The 20,027-nt window shown below is 41.5% G+C and overlaps 1 long non-coding RNA gene across 1 annotated transcript; it reads right to left on the reverse strand.

The window, feature by feature from the left end:
- Window positions 1-499: 499 nt before the first annotated feature.
- Window positions 500-19,769, reverse strand: LOC132455131 (uncharacterized). The gene is made up of 3 exons (XR_009525088.1): window positions 19,628-19,769; window positions 17,153-18,032; window positions 500-710 (listed from the first exon to the last, which is right to left on the reverse strand). It is a non-coding gene; the product is annotated as an uncharacterized LOC132455131 (long non-coding RNA).
- Window positions 19,770-20,027: the final 258 nt, after the last annotated feature.

A 20,027-nucleotide genomic window follows, 5' to 3' on the forward strand; every position in this document is an offset into this window, starting at 1 on the left:
TATTGCGCCCCCTAATGGCGAAATTTTCCGATTTTTTTATCGTACGACATTAAGGTTATCTACAACATGTGTGTACAATTTGGACTCGTTCCGATGTCTAATTTTGGATTTCTTTGGATTTTTGATTTTCCACGTCTAATTTAGCTCATAAACCAATATTCCAAACGCTACCGTTTCGTCGTCGAAGGTCGGATCAAAAAAGTGTTCGAATTTTATTTTTTGTGTGCGTCTGACGATGCCGTGGGCAAAGTTTTGTGTCAATTGGTCAAGAAATGTGGGAGGAGTAGGGAAAAGACAGTTTTGCGGTTTTCGCGATTTAGCGAAAAATATTCATAGACGCAAATGGGCGTGGCCTGGGCCAAAAGATGCAGCAGACTCCAGTGCATCTGTGGGTATATCGCTTTTGACTGTGGGAGGTTCGGTGTGGGAGTTATAGCCCCAAACAAGTTTTCCTAGGTATAGCGCCACCTAGTGGCCGGCAGGTCTGGATTTTGTCGTCTGCGTAGTCCGAACAGACCTGGATGTAGTCATGCAATTGGCGTGTGTGCACCTTTTACGGTTTGGGCTGTGGTACCACTTTTAAGGAGGTAAGAATAAGAACTAGAACTGCAAGCAGTTATGCAGGGGTCCAAGAAGTGTGCATTTCGCCGGCACAACGCGACAAGAAATGTGCATTTCGCCGGCACAACGCGAAGCATGTGTTTAAAACGCTACCCTGAACCTGTGGATACAAAGGATTTGACTGTGGTAGGAGTAGCGAGAAGTCAGTGTAGCGTTTTCGCGGCGAAATTTTGTAGAAGATATACAATTTCCTCGTTTATTGCGCCCCCTAATGGCGAAATTTTCCGAATTTTTTATCGAACGACAATAAGGTTAGCACCAACATGTGTGTAAAATTTGGACTCGATCCGATGTCTACTTTTGGATTTTTTTGGATTTTTGATTTTCCACGTCTAATTTAGCTAATATACCAATATTCCAAACGCTACCGTTTCGTCGTCGAAAGTCGGATCAAAAAAGTGTTCGAATTTTATTTTTTGTGTGCGTCTGACGATGTCGTGTGCAAAGTTTGGTGTTGATTGGTCAAGAAATGTGGGAGGAGTAGGGAAAAGACTGTTTTGCGGTTTTCGCGATTTAGCGAAAAATATTCATGGACGCAAATGGGCGTGGCCTAGGCCAAAAGATGCAGCAGACTCCAGTGCATCTGTGTGTACAAGTTTTTGGACTCTGGGAGGTTCGGTGTGGGAGTTATAGCCCCAAACATGTTTTCCTAGGTATAGCGCCACCTAGTGACCGAAATGTCTGGATTTTGTCGTCTGCGTAGTCTACACGCACCTAGATCTAGTCATGCAATTGGCGTGTGTGCACCATTTACGGTTTGGGCTGTGGTACCACTTTTAGGGGGGTAAGTATAAAAAATTATGCAGGGGTCCAAGAAATGTGCATTTCGCCGGCACAACGCGAAGCATGTGTTCAAAACAAATCGGCTTGGCCTATGCCAAAAGATGCAACTGACTCCAGTGAATCTGTGGATATAAAGGTTTTGACTGTGGGAGGTTCGTTGTGGGAGTTATAGCCCAAAACGTGTTTTCAGAACATTCCATTGGCCAGTTAGGAGATATATTATTTCGTCGTTTATTTGCGCCCCCTTGTGGCGAAATTTTCCAAAGACAATTTTCCTTTGCCAAATAACTCCCGCCCACATTAATAATTCTTGGCCATATTTTTTATATAGACTCGGGTTTGCCCCTTGATGGTTCCGTTATAGTTTGAAGAACATTCTTTTGGCCAATTAGAAGATATACAATTTCCTCGTTTATTGCGCCCCCTAATTGCGAAATATTCCGAATTCTTTATTGAACGCCATTAAGGGTAACACCGACATGTGTCTAAAATTTGGACTTGATCCGATCTCTAATTTTTGTATTTTTTGGATTTATGATTTTCGACGTAAAACGTAGCTAATAAACCAATATTGAAAATGCTACCGTTTCGTCGTCGAAGGTCGGATCAAAAAAGTGTCCCTTGATTTCTCTGCGTGTGCGTCTGAAGATGCCGTGTGCAAAGTTTTGTGTCAATTGGTCAAGAAATGCGGGAGGAGTAGGGATAAAACAGTTTTGCGGTTTTCGCGATTTTGCGAAAAAAAATTATAGACGCAAATGGGCGTGGCCTATGCCAAAAGATGCAGCAGACTCCAGTGAATATGTGGGTACAAGTTTTTGAATGTGGCAGGTTCGGTGTGGGAGTTATAGCCCCAAACGCGTATTTCTTGGTATAGCGCCACCTAGTGACCGGCAGGTCTGGATTTTGTCGTCTGCATAGTCTTCACGTACCTGGATCTAGTCATGCAATTCGCGTGTCGGCACCATTTACGGTTTGGGCTGTGGTACCACTTTCTTGGTAGGAAGTATAAAAATAATAATCCTTACAAAAACAATAGGGATCCAACCTGTTGGCTTGGACCCCTAAAAATCCTTACAAAAACAATAGGGATCCAACCTGTTGGCTTGGACCCCTAATAAAAAAAATCCTTACAAAAACAATAGGGATCCAACCTGTTGGCTTGGACCCCTAACTAGAACTGCAAGCAGTTATGCAGGGGTCCAAGAAGTGTGCATTTCGCCGGCACAACGCGAAGCATGTGTTCAAAACAAATGGGCACGGCGTGTGCCAAAAGATGCAGCTGACTCCAGTGAATCTGTGGATATAAAGGTTTTGACTGTGGGAGGTTCGGTGTGGGAGTTATAGCCCAAAACCCGTCAGAACATTCCATTGGCCAATTAGGAGATATATTATTTCGTCGTTTTTTTGCGCCCCCTTGTGGCGAAATTTTCCAAAGACAATTTTCCTTTGCCAAATAACTCCCGCCCACATTCATAATTCTTGGCCATATTTTTTATATAGACTCGGGTTTGCCCCTTGATGGTTCCCTTATAGTTTGAAGAACATTCCTCTGGCCAATTAGAAGATATACAATTTCCTCGTTTATTGCGCCCCCTTAGGGCGTAATTTTCCGATATTTTTATTGAACGCCATTAAGGGTAGCACCAACATGCGTGTACAATTTGGACTCGATCCGATGTTTAATTTTGGATCTTTTTTGATTTTTGATTTTCCACGTCTAATTTTGCTCATAAACCAATATTCAAAACGCTACCGTTTCGTCGTCGAAGGTCGGATCAAAAAAGTGTCTATCATATCTTTGCGTGTGCGTCTGAAGATGCCGTGTGCAAAATTCCGTGTCAATTGGTCAAGAAATGTGGGAGGAGTAGCGAAAAGACAGTTTTGCGGTTTTCGCGATTTTGCGAAAAAAAATTATTGACGCAAATGGGCGTGGCCTAGGCCAAAAGATGCAGCAGACTCCAGTGAATATGTGGGTACAAGTTTTTGACTGTGGGAGGTTCGGTGTGGGAGTTATAGCCCCAAACGCGTATTCCTTGGTATAGCGCCACCTAGTGGCCGGCGTGTCTGGATTTTGTCGTCTGAATAGTCTTCACGGACCTGGATCTAGTCATGCAATTGGCATGTCGGCACCATTTACGGTCTGGGCTGTGGTACCACTTTCTTGGTAGGAATCATAATAATAACTAGAACTGCAAGCAGTTATGCAGGGGTCCAAGAAGTGTGCATTTCGCCGGCACAACGCGACAAGAAATGTGCGTTTCGCCGGCACAACGCGAAGCATGTGTTCAAAACGCTACCGTGAACCTGTGGATATAAAGGTTTTGACTGTGAGAGGTTCGGTGTGGGAGTTGTAGCCCCAAACGCCTTGTCCGCTACCGTTTTGATTGGTTTGCATTACCAGAGCCCCGTTGGCCAGCATGTTTCCAGGTCCATCCAGACAGCGTCTTGGATGGACCTGGAATACAGACACACTGTTTCCGCCTCTCACGACGTGGACGAGGGGTTGGGTTTTGAGAGGCAAATAAATTTGGAAAAATCAAAAAAATTCAAATGGTATTTTAAAGATTGAATAAAAAGGAAACCTAAATCCATGGTTAACATACTACAATGAGGGTACATCATATATATGTGGACTAATACTTACGTAATGTTATCAATGGTTTGTTAATGCGTATTTAACACTATTTAATGTGAAGTAATGATTGGTTAGGCATTAAGTATGCTTAGTTAACTATACTTACCATAGTATTAACTAAGCCTAACAGTTAGTTTTACTTAGTTAATGCTAAGATAAGTATTAACTAAGTAAAAGTAACTGTAATGCTTAGTTAATGCTAAGATAAGTATTAACTAAGCATTACAGTTAGTTTCACTTGGTTGATGCTTAGATTAGCATTAACTAAGGATAACAGTTAGTTTGACTTAGTTAATGCTAATCAAGCATTACACAAGTATTTAGAAATGGTTAGTTAGCTATGAGTTATTAACTAAGCATTAACAAATAGCTTATCTATGTACCCTTATTGTAAATTGTAAGTTATAGATTAATAGGGAAAAAATGCTGAAAAGGGCCAAAATAGCTATGGCTTTTATTAGAGGGGCAAATAAAAAAAAATAAAAAATAAAAATGGGGAGAAAATGTAAAGTTAAAATCCAAAAAGTAAAAAATGGATAATATGTATTATTTATTAGAAAAAATTGAAAAAAAAAGGTAAAAATTGATAATATTTATTATTGATTAGAAAAAATAGAAAAGACAAAGACAAAACATTTAAATCATTGGGTAGTGCTAAAAAATAAAAACATATCTATGGCTTTCATTAGAGGGGCAAATCCATAAAAAAATAATGGGGAGAAAATTCATGATTTATAAGAAAAAATAGAAAATGTAAAAAAAAAATATATATATAATATTTAATATTTATTATTTATTTGAATTAATAGAAAAGACAGACAAAACATTTAAAATATTGGGTAGTGCTAAAACCTGCGAGCTAAACGAGCTAACCAGTTACCGAAGGAAATCTAAACAGAGGCACTCATGATCGGAGTAGTAGGTGGACAGAATTTGCACTTTGATATCAGTGGGACTAATGTCACGAATGTAAACGTGATCAATTGTTGTGTCGTTTTCTGTTGTTGGCGAAGAGACAATTTGGGTGTAACCTTGTTGTTGCATGAAATTTTCTGCAGATTTAGAAACAAGGGCATTGTCGTTGAAGTCACCCATAATTACCTTTCCTCCTGAAAGTTGGTTAAATTGTTGCATTACCAAAGCGAGATTTTGTTTGAATAAGGCGAGTTGATATGATGGCGGTTTGTACAGCACAATGAAATTGTAATTCAAAGGCTGAACATTAAACATGATGGCTTCCAAGTCACTGCACGGCATGTGTATAATGTTACAAGTGATGTGGTCTTTGTGATAGTAGCCCACACCACCGTGCCGTTTGTTGACCAAGTCTTGGAATTGGGTCATGTTATGGTAGGATTGGGACCGGAGTTTGTGATTAAAAGTCCAACCTGGCATTTCAATGGAACTGACTGATGTGCTTTGTTCCAGCCATGTTTCTGTCACGCAAATGATGTCAGCACTCAAGATTCTCTGGTCATGTTTAAGGTCTTCCATGTGTTGACATAGACCTTGAATGTTGTGGAGGCATATTTTGAGGGTTGAAGTTCTTTCTGCTGGTGGAGTTGCAATGAATGGTTCCATTTTTTGCAGGGAAATGTCGATGTCTGGTTTCGAATAGAAGGCTTTGGCTGCGTAGTCTTGAATGATAAGGTTTTCCTCACACGTTACTCGGCTTAATGCTACATATGCTTGGCCAGCTGCAAATATCCTTTTAAGGGACACTACAGCTCTTTCTAAAGTTAAACCTTGAACTTTGTGTATGGTACAGGCCCATGCTAGGCGTAACGGGAATTGGCGTCTAGATCCACCAGTCATTACTTTGTCTTCCACAGCATCTATGGGTGTTGCTTGTTGAAATTGAGGCTCAAAGCATATAGACCTACTCCTCAGTTTCCTGCCGATTGTGTCATTGTCAAACTTAACCAAAATGGTTTTGGGAAACTGAACGTTCCCTTCAAAGGTGATTTTGCAAACGGTACCGAATACACCATTGACCAATCCATCTGACAGATCTATATTTTTGATGAGCATTACGCGAGCTGATGGACCAACGATTAACGTTCTGCTTAAACATGTCTGACTATCAAATTTTGGATTATTTTTTCTTGTTACTTGTCCTGTGGTAGGGTTTCTCTGACTATCTTGAGCTTTAATTTGCACCAAATCCGTACACGTCTTGTGTAACATGGCGATGTTATGGGCTGCCACTTCATCGTTTGTGGCGAAAATGTGAAGGTCCTGTGTCAGTTCCCCCTCGCCGGTCTCGCGTTGTCTTAGCAAGACTTCATCTCGCTGGTAAAGATTGTCTCCTTTTCGGTGTTTTCTAAGACGATTCAAGGTTTCAGCAAACTCTTTGTTTTTTTGTCGCATTATCTTGGTCAACTCAATGTGAGTGAAATGATTGTTCCACAGATCGGTCACCAATTGCTCGTGGTAAAGAGGTGTTCCCTTTACAGGGCCGAGCTGGAAGAAGTCACCAACTGCCATGATTGATACATTCCCAAACAATGCATAATCTCCTTGTTGCTTTATTTGTCGTAGTCTGCCATGGACATACGTCAGGATTTTATGATCAACCATACTCACCTCGTCCAAAATGAGTATTTGTAAGTCTTTCATGGTGGCTCTTAACGAATTGATTCTTTCATCTCCTAGAGGTTGATATGGCAGTTTGGCAGTGGTAGTAATAGCAAAGGTGCTGTGTATGGTGCTTCCGTTGATGTTATATGCTGCTACTCCTGTAGGAGCAGCTAGCAAAACATGAGTGTCGTCTGGATTAATGGACATTCTTGCAAAGAGTCTGCATGACTCGTAGTACACAGCTTTAATCAGGTGGGACTTTCCCGTGCCTGCTCCCCCTGAAATGAATACGCGAAACGGGTCTGGGTTTTTGCCATTGATTTTGTCAAGGCACCATGCGCGGATTTTGTAAAAAATGTGAGTCTGTTGTTCGTTTAACGTGCGCATAATGGACAGACCTTCAGCTCTTTGTATCGAGTGTGTGGGAAATTCTTTAGACAGCGTTGCCTTTGCGTCCGACTGCAAGTCCGGTATGGCTTCTCTTTCATTTGGATTTGTGTCGTTGTTGTTAGACATCTCCTCCTGACATTCTAATCGCTCCAACTCAGATTCAGGGCAAAGGTCTGCCCATGCCTCGTCGTGAGCCCCGCGGTGCCCTGCAACCTCTTGGCATCTGTCGAGCTCATCTGCATCTACTTCAAACAGGGATCTGTTGAAATCTACAACTTCCTTAACACTTTGCGTTGTATTGCTGCTGTTAGTGATGGAACCGGTCCTGTAAAACTGCTCATAACTGTTGCACGGTGGAGGTTTTAACTCATCTGTTGAATAATGAGGCAAAAACAATTGTAGCAAACTGTGGTAGTGTTTTTCTGGATATTTGGTTTGTGAGAAACGAGCGTATCTAGCAACAGCATCAGGTCCCCTAGTTCTCATCTTAACAAAGCCAGTGTTATTTTCCAGTTTAACAGAGCCCTGGCTGTGCTGCTCTTTCCCGTACAGAACTCTGTATTTTGAAGCAAATGTGGCTATACAAATATCACGGAAAATTGCGCCCTGGGGGCGGTTTTTGTAGCGGTCCGTTATGCTCGTCATCCATATCGAGTCTGTTGATGTGTCACCCTGTTCTGCTTTGCTTTGAATGACACTGAGAGGATAACTCATTCTGACGGTATTTTCACCAGTAGGGATAAATGTGACCAGTCTTGAGCATTCGTTGAGATGCATGTTTGTGACTCGATAAACACTTTCTTGAGCTGAGACCTCGCGATTGTGGAGAAAGACACTTCCCAACTTATTGAGTGTTTGTTTTGCATCTAAATTTCCATGTTTTTTCATTTCATTTTGAGTATGTTGTAACAATAAGCCCATGTCTTGTTCTGCTTTTGAGATGTAGGATATTATGTATACTACACAAGCAAAAGCATCACAGACATATTGTATGTCCATGTTGGCATCCCAGCAACGCAAAAGGTCTTTGTTGTATTGATTAACGTAAACATCTGATGGGTTGCGTTTGTGTACAACCGCGTTTTTATTGGTTGTCAATCGGTAGGCATCTTCAAACATTTCCTGGGTGATGTTAATGGAAGCAAACAGCTGATCCACAGTGTCGAAGGTTAGGTCTGGACTTGAAAGAGCATGTTTGACCCTTGTCATGACACTTTTAGCCACCTCTTTTTCTTTTCGCATTTCTAATATAGAGACGTCTATCGGATTAGCGTCTGTTACATCCTGGTTCTCGTCTGTTTTACTTCTACAAAGAAAGGTGTGGTTGCTTGGAGGACGTGGAAAGTTAAATCTGCATGCTGTGCCTTTTTTCCTACAACTCTTTGAATGCTTGGAGCTGTGTTTTTGAACGCTGGAAACAACTTCATGCAATGCGTCGGTTGCTGGCGGGAGTTCACAACTGATGTATTTATCAATAAATTGTGTGACTTCTTGGTCCGTGTTTTTGCCTATTTTCGGTGCATTTTCCACCCAGAACAGACAATGAGTATGGGGTGAGCCGCGTTGTTGGAATTCAACTCTGAAAAATGTCTCGATAACTTTACCAATGGGGTTAGCTGGTGACTTGATGACGTCATTTAGGAAAGTCTGAAACCTGTGTTGGAACATTCTTGCCGCAGTAACCGGATTCGTTTTGAGTAAATTGCACCTCTGTGACCAGTCCAGGTCGTTGACATTTCCCTGTATTTTCTGTAGTCTCATGAAAACATCGATGAGTTCAGTCCAGCGTAAATCAGCACATGAAAATGAACAGAACCAAGTAGGGACACCAAGCTGACGAACCATAGCAAATAGATTTTTCTGTACACCTTGCCAAAAAACTGGAGTCCCTCGGATCGGTTGAAGGAACTTGTAACCGAGATCGGTTTTTAAGACATTTTGTACATAGTCCTTGTTTGAAAGCATGGCGGAAGTTATAGCCAATGATTCCCCTGCATGGTAACCTTTTCTCAATGCTATGGACACCTTGGAAACAACCTGATTGACCTCAGATAAATATTGAGCATAGAAAATGTAGTCCAAGTTGCTGCTAAACCTCCCATCAGCATTTAGGATGCGTGTGTTGATGTATCTACTGAGAGTGAGCCTGTGGGGCCGTGCATCATGGAATGTACCCGTCCCTTTGGGGAAAAGAGTTGGGAAACATTTTGCTTCATTACCCTTATCTGTCAGCAGCCTAACAGGACTGTTGCCTTCAGCTGGAGCTATTGATAAAACACTTTCGAAATGCTGATCAAATATTTCTTGTGCGATATCAATAGGTTGCAAACATGTGTCCAAGAGTAACCCGTGTGTTTGAGTTTCATATATGTGGTCAGCTTCTTCATCATCCGACACCTGGTCTGATTGAGTTGTAATGTCACTGCTTTCAGGTGCAGATGGAGTGTCATTAACTGGGTTGCATTCTTTCAAAACAGAACATGCATCTTCTGGCAAGGGATTTTCCCATTCTGCGTTAAAGTCTATGTCCTTATACCATTTATTCATGTCCTTTAAACATGCTATCGCATTTTGGATTTTTTGAGTGTGCACATATTGATACTGATAATGCCCCTTATAAGTAAGTTTTCTTTTCAGTTTTATTCGGATCATTAAATCTTGATTTTCTAGCCTAGGGAGAACCGAAGTGACTACATCGCTGTTTGATGGAACGCAAGTCACCGGCCCATGGACAGAATTCTGAGAACCTCGTGGCAATGCCACAAGTCGCATAAAGGGAATATTCAATGCGCACAGGTGTTGTTCTAATGAGTTCAGTGTGCCTAATTCGTCAGGAATTGGATCCAATGCCATATTGTTCATAGCGCTCTCCTGGGGAACCTTACCACTGAGTATCTTGGAGTTGCAACTGAAACATATCCACAATTTCCCAGCAACTGTCTGTTTTAGTGTGCATGGCGTTAAACATGCAATATCACATTGATGGAGATATGTTGTAGTAATGCATTGTTTTGCAATTCGTGACACACACACCTTGGATTCATATGAAGTTATGTCACATAATCGAACTTGCTTACGGAACAATAATCTGTGACATACACAACAAACATGTTCTGGTCCATGTTTGACCTCTTCTTGGAAAAGCTCAATTACAAAGTCAATATTGTGTTTCAAGAGGGTAAGATTAAGTCTCTTTTGACAGTTTCTTTCAATTACAGAGGGTTTATAAGCCGGATCTTCTCTGTATTTGATTACAATACTTTGTATTACCTGGTTACGATAGGCAGGATTGTTTGCGTATTTTTCGATACCGCTGTTTATCACTTGTTGTTTGAACGGTTCATTATTAGCATACTTTTCAATACTTCGTTTTTTTACTTGTTGTTTGAATGGTTCATTATTGGCATATTTTTCTATACTGCGGTTTTTTACTTCTTCTTTGAACAATTCATTATTACCATATTTTTCAATACTGCTGTTTTTTACTTCTTCTTTGAACGATTCATTATCAGCATATCTTTTAATACTGCTAGTTTTCCGATTAGCTTGATACTGTTCATCACAATTGTATCTTTGTTGTGTTTTTAGCTTTTGAACTTGCCTATATTCTGCGTCTTCAGCATACGTTTTCTTATTTCTCAGATGTTTTGCTTTATCAGTACATTTTTTACGTGGTGAAACAAGCTCTGCATTGGACCTTTTGTGAGACATTTCACAGAAACTAGTTAAACAGAAGCATGTATGAGAGGTTTTTTCTTTGACACATGCAATTGGTTCATAATGGCATTCATTGCAGTGATTCAGATATATAGCTTTTCTTGAAATCGGCTCAATGTTCGCCGTAAACGTAATCCATTTCTGTTGACTGTATGTGTAAATATCAACACAGAGCAAATCTGCAGAAGCTTGTATTTCCAACTCTGTTGCCCAAGATCCAACATATTTCATTTTTGAGTCCATGAGATATTGCTCCACGGAAGCAAATTCCCGTCTTAGACGAGTAATGTAATGAAGTGTATTATTTGAGATGTGATTCACTACAGCCTTTCGAAAGGCCTTGTGATGTGACTCGCAACCACTCAATACAGACGAAAGAGAACGAAAGAAACAATTACCGTCACCTTCAATGGATGTTGTTTGGCATGGTTCAGGCTGTGCCATATCGAAGGTTTGTACAACAATATTTTGATCTAAACTTGGTACGATATTCAGTTTGTTGCAGATCCTGTTTTTTTCCCTTAATGTCAATCCAGTAAAAATTATATTGGGGCTATCTGTTACAGAAATTAAACAGACATCTGATGCACCCACTGTGTGAATTGGAGGATCACTGTCAATGTTTACAGTTGTGTCACATGTAGAAGTGTTTGCTACAGGCTGCACAGTTTCAAGGGAAAAAGACGCGTTTACTGCAAGGGAATTTCTATCTGTTACCAAAAGGACACAGAGATCAGAGTCACTGTCTGTGTCCAAAGTACCGTCATGTGCCAAAGTGCTGGCTTCAGGCTGTGCAGTTAAAGCAGTAAATGGTGAGTTTACCTCAACAGCTTTCACACCAGTGACTTCAAACACCTTGTTTGGGATATCAAAAGCATGTGGATGATTTTGATATAAGGAATTGACAAGGTTCTTAATATGGTCATATAACTCATACACAGTAGCATAGTGCGCTACTATGCTGGTTCCATCCGGTGCAACTGAACCCCAAGTACTACGAGAATGAGGATCGAAAACTGCAAAAGCAGTTTCGACCTTGAAAACGGCACAGACACTTCCTTGGATGTTGAGCAAGCATGTGTCTGTCTGCAGCAGTGTCTTCTGAATAGCCTCTTCTAAAGGCATGGCTATGTTTTGCAAAGAAGCGTCATAATCATCTTTTTGATCAAGACTTCCAGTGAGTGTATCAAAATATTCCAAACTAAATAATTTATTGTTGAATTTGCAGTGTCTGGGTAACTCGGAAATGAAAATATGCCCACTGGTTTTGGCTGCACTGATTTCCTTATTTTCTAGCATAGATGTGTACAAGCCATTACCTTGTTTTAGAATATGATGAATGTTATTTTTTTTCCATTTGAGAACGCTATGGGTGGTGTGGGTCATAATCGCCGCTATGCCATTTGTAGCACACTGCTTACCTGCATTTTCCCCGAATATGTGGCTGCTCTGGTCAAACGATCCTTGAAGACACCCAGGGTTCTCATAAGTCACATGACTTGATGTAGCAGCTCTGGCAGGTGCAAAATCACAGGGTGCCTAAAAACACAACAGTAGTTCAATCAAAAAGGAGTGTAACCAATAGTTGATATCGAAATTAACAAGGAATTCATAAAAAGGCTAGGAATCAATCAGCTGTAGTTCATGGCTGTGTATAATGGGAAAACGGAATTGTACATGATATTAACATTACTTTAACTAATTTCCAAGATCTAATAAATGGCAGGAAAACTCACAAGGAACAGGGAATAACATGTTAAAAATAAGTACCTTCTGATTGCCAAGTGTTAGATGAGGATCTTCAAGCTGGCCATTGTCCTCAGGCGGGCTCTGCTGAAATGACAATTCATATAAGTGTTTTTAAAAGCATGTTGTTTCCCAGTAAGTAATTTGAAAATGCACATAGTTTAGGCATATTTATCAATGTTCTAAAAGAATAAAAAAAAAATGGGTCTCTTAAGCTGTGGCTTTTCCCGTTGGTATACAATTTTTCCACTAGTAATTACATACCTGCTGACTGCTCGCAGTGACCTCAGGTGCTGGTTCAACCCGCTCATGGTCCTCAATGTGTGTCATCTGCAATCACAAGCATTAAGAATTTGAAAAGATTGAGGTTTACCCCTACATGCAAACTCATAAGCCATAAAAAAAAATGGGACATTTGGTGTATTGTGGTGAAGAGAATTAAGGACAAAGAAAACTTTTATTTCAGTTCAGCTTAAATAGTTAAAATGAGCACAACAAGTTAATCAGCCAACCTTCTTGACATTTCCAATTCAAAGTGTGTAGATATTACCAAGAACATGTTAAAAACAGTTAAACTATGTAGAGATCCATTTTCAAACTTTATAACGTGTGGCTGTGTGTCTCTCCAACCTAACATATGTTTACTATTTTTTCTGGGTACATCCCCATTCACGAGGCTTTAGTAGGCTAATTTCTTGCGATGTTGACTAAATAAGTGTGGGTTCTTCGAAAGCGCCCACCAGAGCCCCCGCCCCCCCCCCCGCCGCTTTTTTTCTACTCGTCCTCAGCGCTCCGGGAGCTCCCACTTGACAAATTAAGCACTGTGTGTACTACAGAGCATTAACATGTGTTTCATGGAGCGGAAGATATGATGACTAGTTCCCTGTAAGTATTGGAATGGTGCAAAAAGTCAAACTTCAGAGGCATGTTATCAAAAGCCTTTATTGTAACAATCAAAAGCCTTTATTGTAACATACTGCAGCTAGTAGGCTATGTTTCAAGCTTAGCTGCAGGAATTTAAGATGTAACGAGTAAAATCTGTGCGTATAACGTTTTTGACTGTCGGAGGTTCGGTTTGGAGTTATAGCCCCAAACGCGTCTTTCCTTGGTATAGCACCACCTAGTGACCGGCGTGTCTGGATTTGGTTACCTGAGTAGCGGTGCCGTACCTGGATCTAGTCATGCAATTGGCATGTCGGCACCATTTACGGTTTGGGCTGTGGACCCACTTTCAAGGCGGTAAGTATAACAAGAAGTGTGCATTTCGCCGGCACAACGCGACAAGAAATGTGCATTTCGCCGGCACAACGCGAAGCATGTGTTCAAAACAAATGGGCACGGCGTGTGCCAAAAGTTGCAGCTGACTCCAGTGAATCTGTGGATATAAAGGTTTTGACTGTGGGAGGTTCGGTGTGGGAGTTATAGCCCAAAACGCGTTTTCAGAACATTCCATTGGCAAATTAAGAGACATACAATGTCTTAGTTTTTTGGCGCCGCCTTGTGGCGAAATTTCCGAAGACAATTTTCCTTTTCCAAATAACTCCTGCCCACATTAATAATTGTTGGCCATATTTTTTATATAGACTCGGGTTTTCCCCTTGATGGTTCCCTTATAGTTTGAAGAACATTCCTTTGGCCAATTAGAAGATATACAATTTCCTCGTTTCTTGCGCCCCCTAATGGCGACATTTTCCGAATTTTTTATCGAACGACAGTAAGGATAGCCCCAACATGTGTGTAAAATTTGGACTTGATCCGATGTCTAATCTTTGATATTTTTGGATTTTTGATTTTTCACGTCTAATTTAGCTAATAAACAAATATTCAAAATGCTACCATTTCGTCGTCGAAGGTCGGATCAAAAAACTGTCTATTGTTTCTTTGCGTGTGCGTCTGAAGATGCCGTGTGCAAAGTTTGGTGTCGATTGGTCAAGAAATGTGGCAGGAGTAGCTAAAAAACTGTTGTGCGGTTTTCGCGATTTAGCGAAAAAAAATTATGGACGCAAATGGGCGTGGCCTATGCCAAAAGATGCAGCAGACTCCAGTGAATAAGTGGGTACAAGTTTTTGACTGTGGGAGGTTCGGTGTGGGAGTTATAGCCCCAAACGCGTTTTCCCTGGTATAGCGCCACCTAGTGACCGCCGTGTCTGGATTTGGTTATCTGAGTAGCGGTGCCGTACCTGGATCTAGTCATGCAATTGGCGTGTCGGCAACATTTACGGTTTGGGCTGTGGTACCACTTCTAGGGGGAGGTAGTATAATAATAATAAAAAAAATCCTTACAAAAACAATAGGGATCCAATCTGTTGGCTTGGACCCCTAATAATCCTTACAAAAACAATAGGGTTCCAACCTGTTGGCTTGGACCCCTAACTAGAACTGCAAGCAGTTATGCAGGGGTCCAAGAAGTGTGCATTTCGCCGGCACAACGCGAAGCATGTGTTCAAAACAAATGGGCACGACGTGTGCCAAAAGTTGCAGCTGACTCCAGTGAATCTGTCGATATAAAGGTTTTGACTGTGGGAGGTTCGGTGTGGGAGTTATAGCCCAAAACGCGTTTTCAGAACATTCCATTGGCAAATTAAGAGACATACAATGTCTTAGTTTTTTGGCGCCGCCTTGTGGCGAAATTTCCGAAGACAATTTTCCTTTTCCAAATAACTCCCGCCCACATTAATAATTCTTGGCCATATTTTCTATATAGACTCGGGATTGCCCCTTGATGGTTTCCCTTGAGTTTGAAGAACATTCCTTAGGCCAATTAGAAGATATACAATTTCCTCGTTTATTGCGCCCCCTAATGGCGAAATATTCCGAATTTTTTATCGAACGCCATAAAGGGTAGCGCTAACATGTGTCTAAGATTTGGACTCGATCCGAAGTCTAATATCTTTTTTTTCTGGATTTTAGATTTTCGACTTAAAACGTAGCTAAGCGACAAATATTCAAAACGCTACCGTTTCGTCGTCGAAGGTCGGATCAAAAAACTGTCTATTATTTCTTTGCGTGTGCGTCTGAAGATGCCGTGTGCAAAGTTTGGTGTCGATTGGTCAAGAAATGTGGGAGGAGAAGGGAAAAGGCAGTTTTGCGTTTTTCGCGATTTTGCGAAAAAAAATTATAGACGCAAATGGGCGTGGCCTATGCCAAAAGATGCAGCAGACTCCAGGGAATATGTGTGTATAAGGTTTTGAATGTGGGAGGTTCGGTGTGGGAGTTATAGCCCCAAACGCGTATTCCTTGGTATAGCGCCACCTAGTGGCCGGCATGTCTGGATTTTGTCGTCTGCGTAGTCGCCACGGATCTGGATCTAGTCATGCATTTGGCAAGTCTGCACCATTTACGGTTTGGGCTGTGGGCACACTTTAAGGCAGGTAAGTATAATAACTAGAACTGCAAGCAGTTATGCAGGGGTCCAAGAAGTGTGCATTTCGCCGGCACAACGCGAAGCATGTGTTCGAAATTGAGAAACAGCGCATGCCAAAAGATGCAGCTGACTCCAGTGAATCTGTGGATATAAAGGTTTTGACTGTGGGAGGTTCGGTGTGGGAGTTATAGCCCAAAACGCGTTTTCAGAACATTCCATTGGCCAATTAGGAGATGTATTATTTCGTCGTTTTTTTGCGCCCTCTTGTGGCGAAATTTTGCAAAGACAATTTTCCTTTTCCAAATAACTCCCGCCCACATTAATAATTCTTGGCCATAATTTTTATATAGACTCGGGTTTGCCCCTTGATGGTTTCCCTTGAGTTTGAAGAACATTCCTCTGGCAAATTAGAAGATATACAATTTCCTCGTTTATTGCGCCCCCTTAGGGCTTAATTTTCCGAATTCTTTAGCAAACGCCGATAAGGTTAGCACCGACATGTGTGTAAAATTTGGACTCGTGCCGATGTCTAATTTTTGATTTTTATTTATTATTATTTTTCACGTCTAATTTAGCTAATAAACCAATATTCAAAACGCTACCGTTTCGTCGGAAAAGGTCGGATCAAAAAAGTGTCTATGATTTCTTTGCGTGTGCGTCTGAAGATGCCGTGTGCAAAGTTTTGTGTCAATTTGTCAAGAAATGTGGGAGGAGTAGCGAAAATACAGTTTTGCGGTTTTCGCGATTTTGCGAAAAATATTCATAGACGCAAATGGGCGTGGCCTAGGCCAAAAGATGCAGCAGACTCCAGTGAATATGTGGGTACAAGTTTTTGACTGTGGGAGGTTCGGTGTGGGAGTTATAGCCCCAAACGCGTATTCCTTGGTATAGCGCCACCTAGTGACCGGCGTGTCTGGATTTGGTTATCTGAGTAGCGGTGCCGTACCTGGATCTAGTCATGCAATTGGCGTGTCGGCACCATTTACGGTTTGGGCTGTGGTACCACTTTCAAGGCGTGAAGTATAATAAAAAGAAAAATCCTTACAAAAACAATAGGGATCCAACCTGTTGGCTTGGACCCCTAATAATAATCCGTACAAAAACAATAGGGATCCAACCTGTTGGCTTGGACCCCTAATAATCCTTACAAAAACAATAGGGATCCAACCTGTTGGCTTGGACCCCTAATAATCCTTACAAAAACAATAGGGTTCCAACCTGTTGGCTTGGACCCCTAACAAGAAGTGTGCATTTCGCCGGCACAACGCGAAGCATGTGTTCGAAATTGAGAAACTGCGTATGCCAAAAGATGCAACTGACTCCAGTGAATATGTGGATATAAAGGTTTTGACTGTGGGAGGTTCGGTGTGGGAGTTATAGCCCAAAACGCGTTTTCAGAACATTCCATTGGCCAATTAGGAGATGTATTATTTCGTCGTTTTTTTGCGCCCTCTTGTGGCGAAATTTTCCAAAGACAATTTTCCTTTTCCAAATAACTCCCGCCCACATTAATAATTCTTGGCCATAATTTTTATATAGACTCGGGTTTGCCCCTTGATGGTTCCCTCATAGTTTGAAGAACATTCCTTTGGCCAATTAGAAGATATACAATTTCGTCGTTTATTGCGGCCCCTAATGGCGACATTTTCCAAAATGTTTATCTAACGTCATTATGGTTAGCACCAACATGTGTGTAAAGTTTGGACTCGATCCGATGTCTAATTTTTGATTTTTTTGGATTTTTGATTTTCCACGTCTAATTTAGCTAATAAACAAATATTCAAAACTCTTCCGTTTCGTCGTCGAAGGTCGGATCAAAAAACTGTCTATGATTTCTTTGCGTGTGCGTCTGAAGATACCGTGTGCAAAGTTTTGTGTCGATTGGGCAAGAAATGTGGGAGGAGTAGCGAAAAAACAGTTTTGCGGTTTTCGCGATTTTGTGAAAAATATTCATAGACGCAAATGGGCGTGGCCTAGGCCAAAAGATGCAGCAGACTCCAGTGCATCTGTGTGTACAAGTTTTTGGACTCTGGGAGGTTCGGTGTGGGAGTTATAGCCCCAAACGCGTATTCCTTGGTATAGCGCCACCTAGTGGCCGGCATGTCTGGATTTTGTCGTCTGCCGTCAGCTCACGGACCTGGATCTAGTCATGTAATTGGCTTGTGTGCACCATTTACGGTTTGGGCTGTAGTACCACTTCAAACGAAGGAAGTATAAAAATCCTTACAAAAACAATAGGGTTCCAACCTGTTGGCTTGGACCCCTAAAAATAAACACTACAAAAACAATAGGGTTCCAACCTGTTGGCTTGGACCCCTAACTAGAACTGCAAGCAGTTATGCAGGGGTCCAAGAAGTGTGCATTTCGCCGGCACAACGCGACAAGAAATGTGCATTTCGCCGGCACAACGCGAAGCATGTGTTGAAAACGCTACCCTGAACCTGTGGATACAAAGGATTTGACTGTGGTAGGAGTAGCGAGAAGTCAGTGTAGCGTTTTCGCGGCGAGATTTTGTAGAAGAAATACAATTTCCTCGTTTATTGCGCCCCCTAATGGCGAAATTTTCCGATTTTTTTATCGTACGACAATAAGGTTATCTACAACATGTGTGTACAATTTGGACTCGTTCCGATGTCTAATTTTGGATTTCTTTGGATTTTTGATTTTCCACGTCTAATTTAGCTCATAAACCAATATTCAAAACGCTACCGTTTCGTCGTCGAAGGTCGGATCAAAAAACTGTATACGATTCCTTTTCGTGTGTGTCTGAAGATGTCGTGTGCAAAGTTTGGTGTTGATTGGGCGAGAAATGTGGGAGGAGTAGGGAAAAAACTGTTTTGCGGTTTTCGCGATTTAGCGAAAAATATTCATAGACGCAAATGGGCGTGGCCTAGGCCAAAAGATGCAGCAGACTCCAGTGCATCTGTGTGTACAAGTTTTTGGACTCTGGGAGGTTCGGTGTGGGAGTTATAGCCCAAAACGCGTTTTCAGAACATTCCATTGGCAAATTAAGAGACATACAATGTCTTAGTTTTTTGGCGCCGCCTTGTGGCGAAATTTCCGAAGACAATTTTCCTTTGCCAAATAACTCCCGCCCACATTAATAATTCTTGGCCATATTTTCTATATAGACTCGAGATTGCCCCTTGATGGTTTCCCTCGAGTTTGAACAACATTCCTTAGGCCAATTAGAAGATATACAATTTCCTCGTTTATTGCGCCCCCTAATGGCGAAATTTTCCAAATTTTTTATCGAACGTCTTTATGGTTAGCACCAACATCTGTGTAACATTTGGACTCGATCCGATGTGTAGTTTTGGATTTTTTCTGGATTTTGGATTTTTCACGTCTAATTTAGCTAATAAACCAATATTCAAAACGCTACCGTTTCGTCGTCGAAGGTCGGATCAAAAAAGTCTCCGAGGATTTCTTTGCGTGTGCGTCTGAAGATGTTGTGTGCAAAGTTTGGTGTTGATTGGTCAAGAAATGTGGGAGGAGTAGCGAAAAAACAGTTTTGCGGTTTTCGCGATTTTGCGAAAAATATTCATAGACGCAAATGGGCGTGGCCTATGCCAAAAGATGCAGCAGACTCCAGTGGATATGTGGGTACAAGTTTTTGAATGTGGGAGGTTCGGTGTGGGAGTTATAGCCCCAAACGCGTCTTTCCTTGGTATAGCGCCACCTAGTGGCCGGCGTGTCTGGATTTTGTCGTCTGCCTAGAACTCAGGGACCTGGATCTAGTCATGCAATTGGCGTGTCGGCACCATTTACGGTTTGGGCTGTGGGCCCACTTCTAGGGGGGAATAATAATAAGAAAAATCCTTACAAAAACAATAGGGATCCAACCTGTTGGCTTGGACCCCTAATAAGAAAAATCCTTACAAAAACAATAGGGATCCAACCTGTTGGCTTGGACCCCTAATGAGGTATAAATGCAGTAAGTAGTTATATTTCAGATATTTAAATGTAGTGTGTTAAATATTTTAATGTAGTTTTATTGTCTGTCATTTCAAGAAGTTATTCTAGATTGGATCGCCCTCCCGGGCCAATCACAGCCCCCCTTGTATCCCTGGTCCAAACAAAGGGAAATGAGATTGCTAATTGGGTTAATTGCCTGCTATCAGTTGGGTGAAGAGATCGAGAAGAAGGCAGAGCCATTGGCTGTATGCGACACACACACACACACACACA

Source organism: Gadus macrocephalus, chromosome 4 (genome assembly GCF_031168955.1).
Source record: "Gadus macrocephalus chromosome 4, ASM3116895v1".
In the NCBI taxonomy this organism is placed as follows: domain Eukaryota; kingdom Metazoa; phylum Chordata; class Actinopteri; order Gadiformes; family Gadidae; genus Gadus; species Gadus macrocephalus.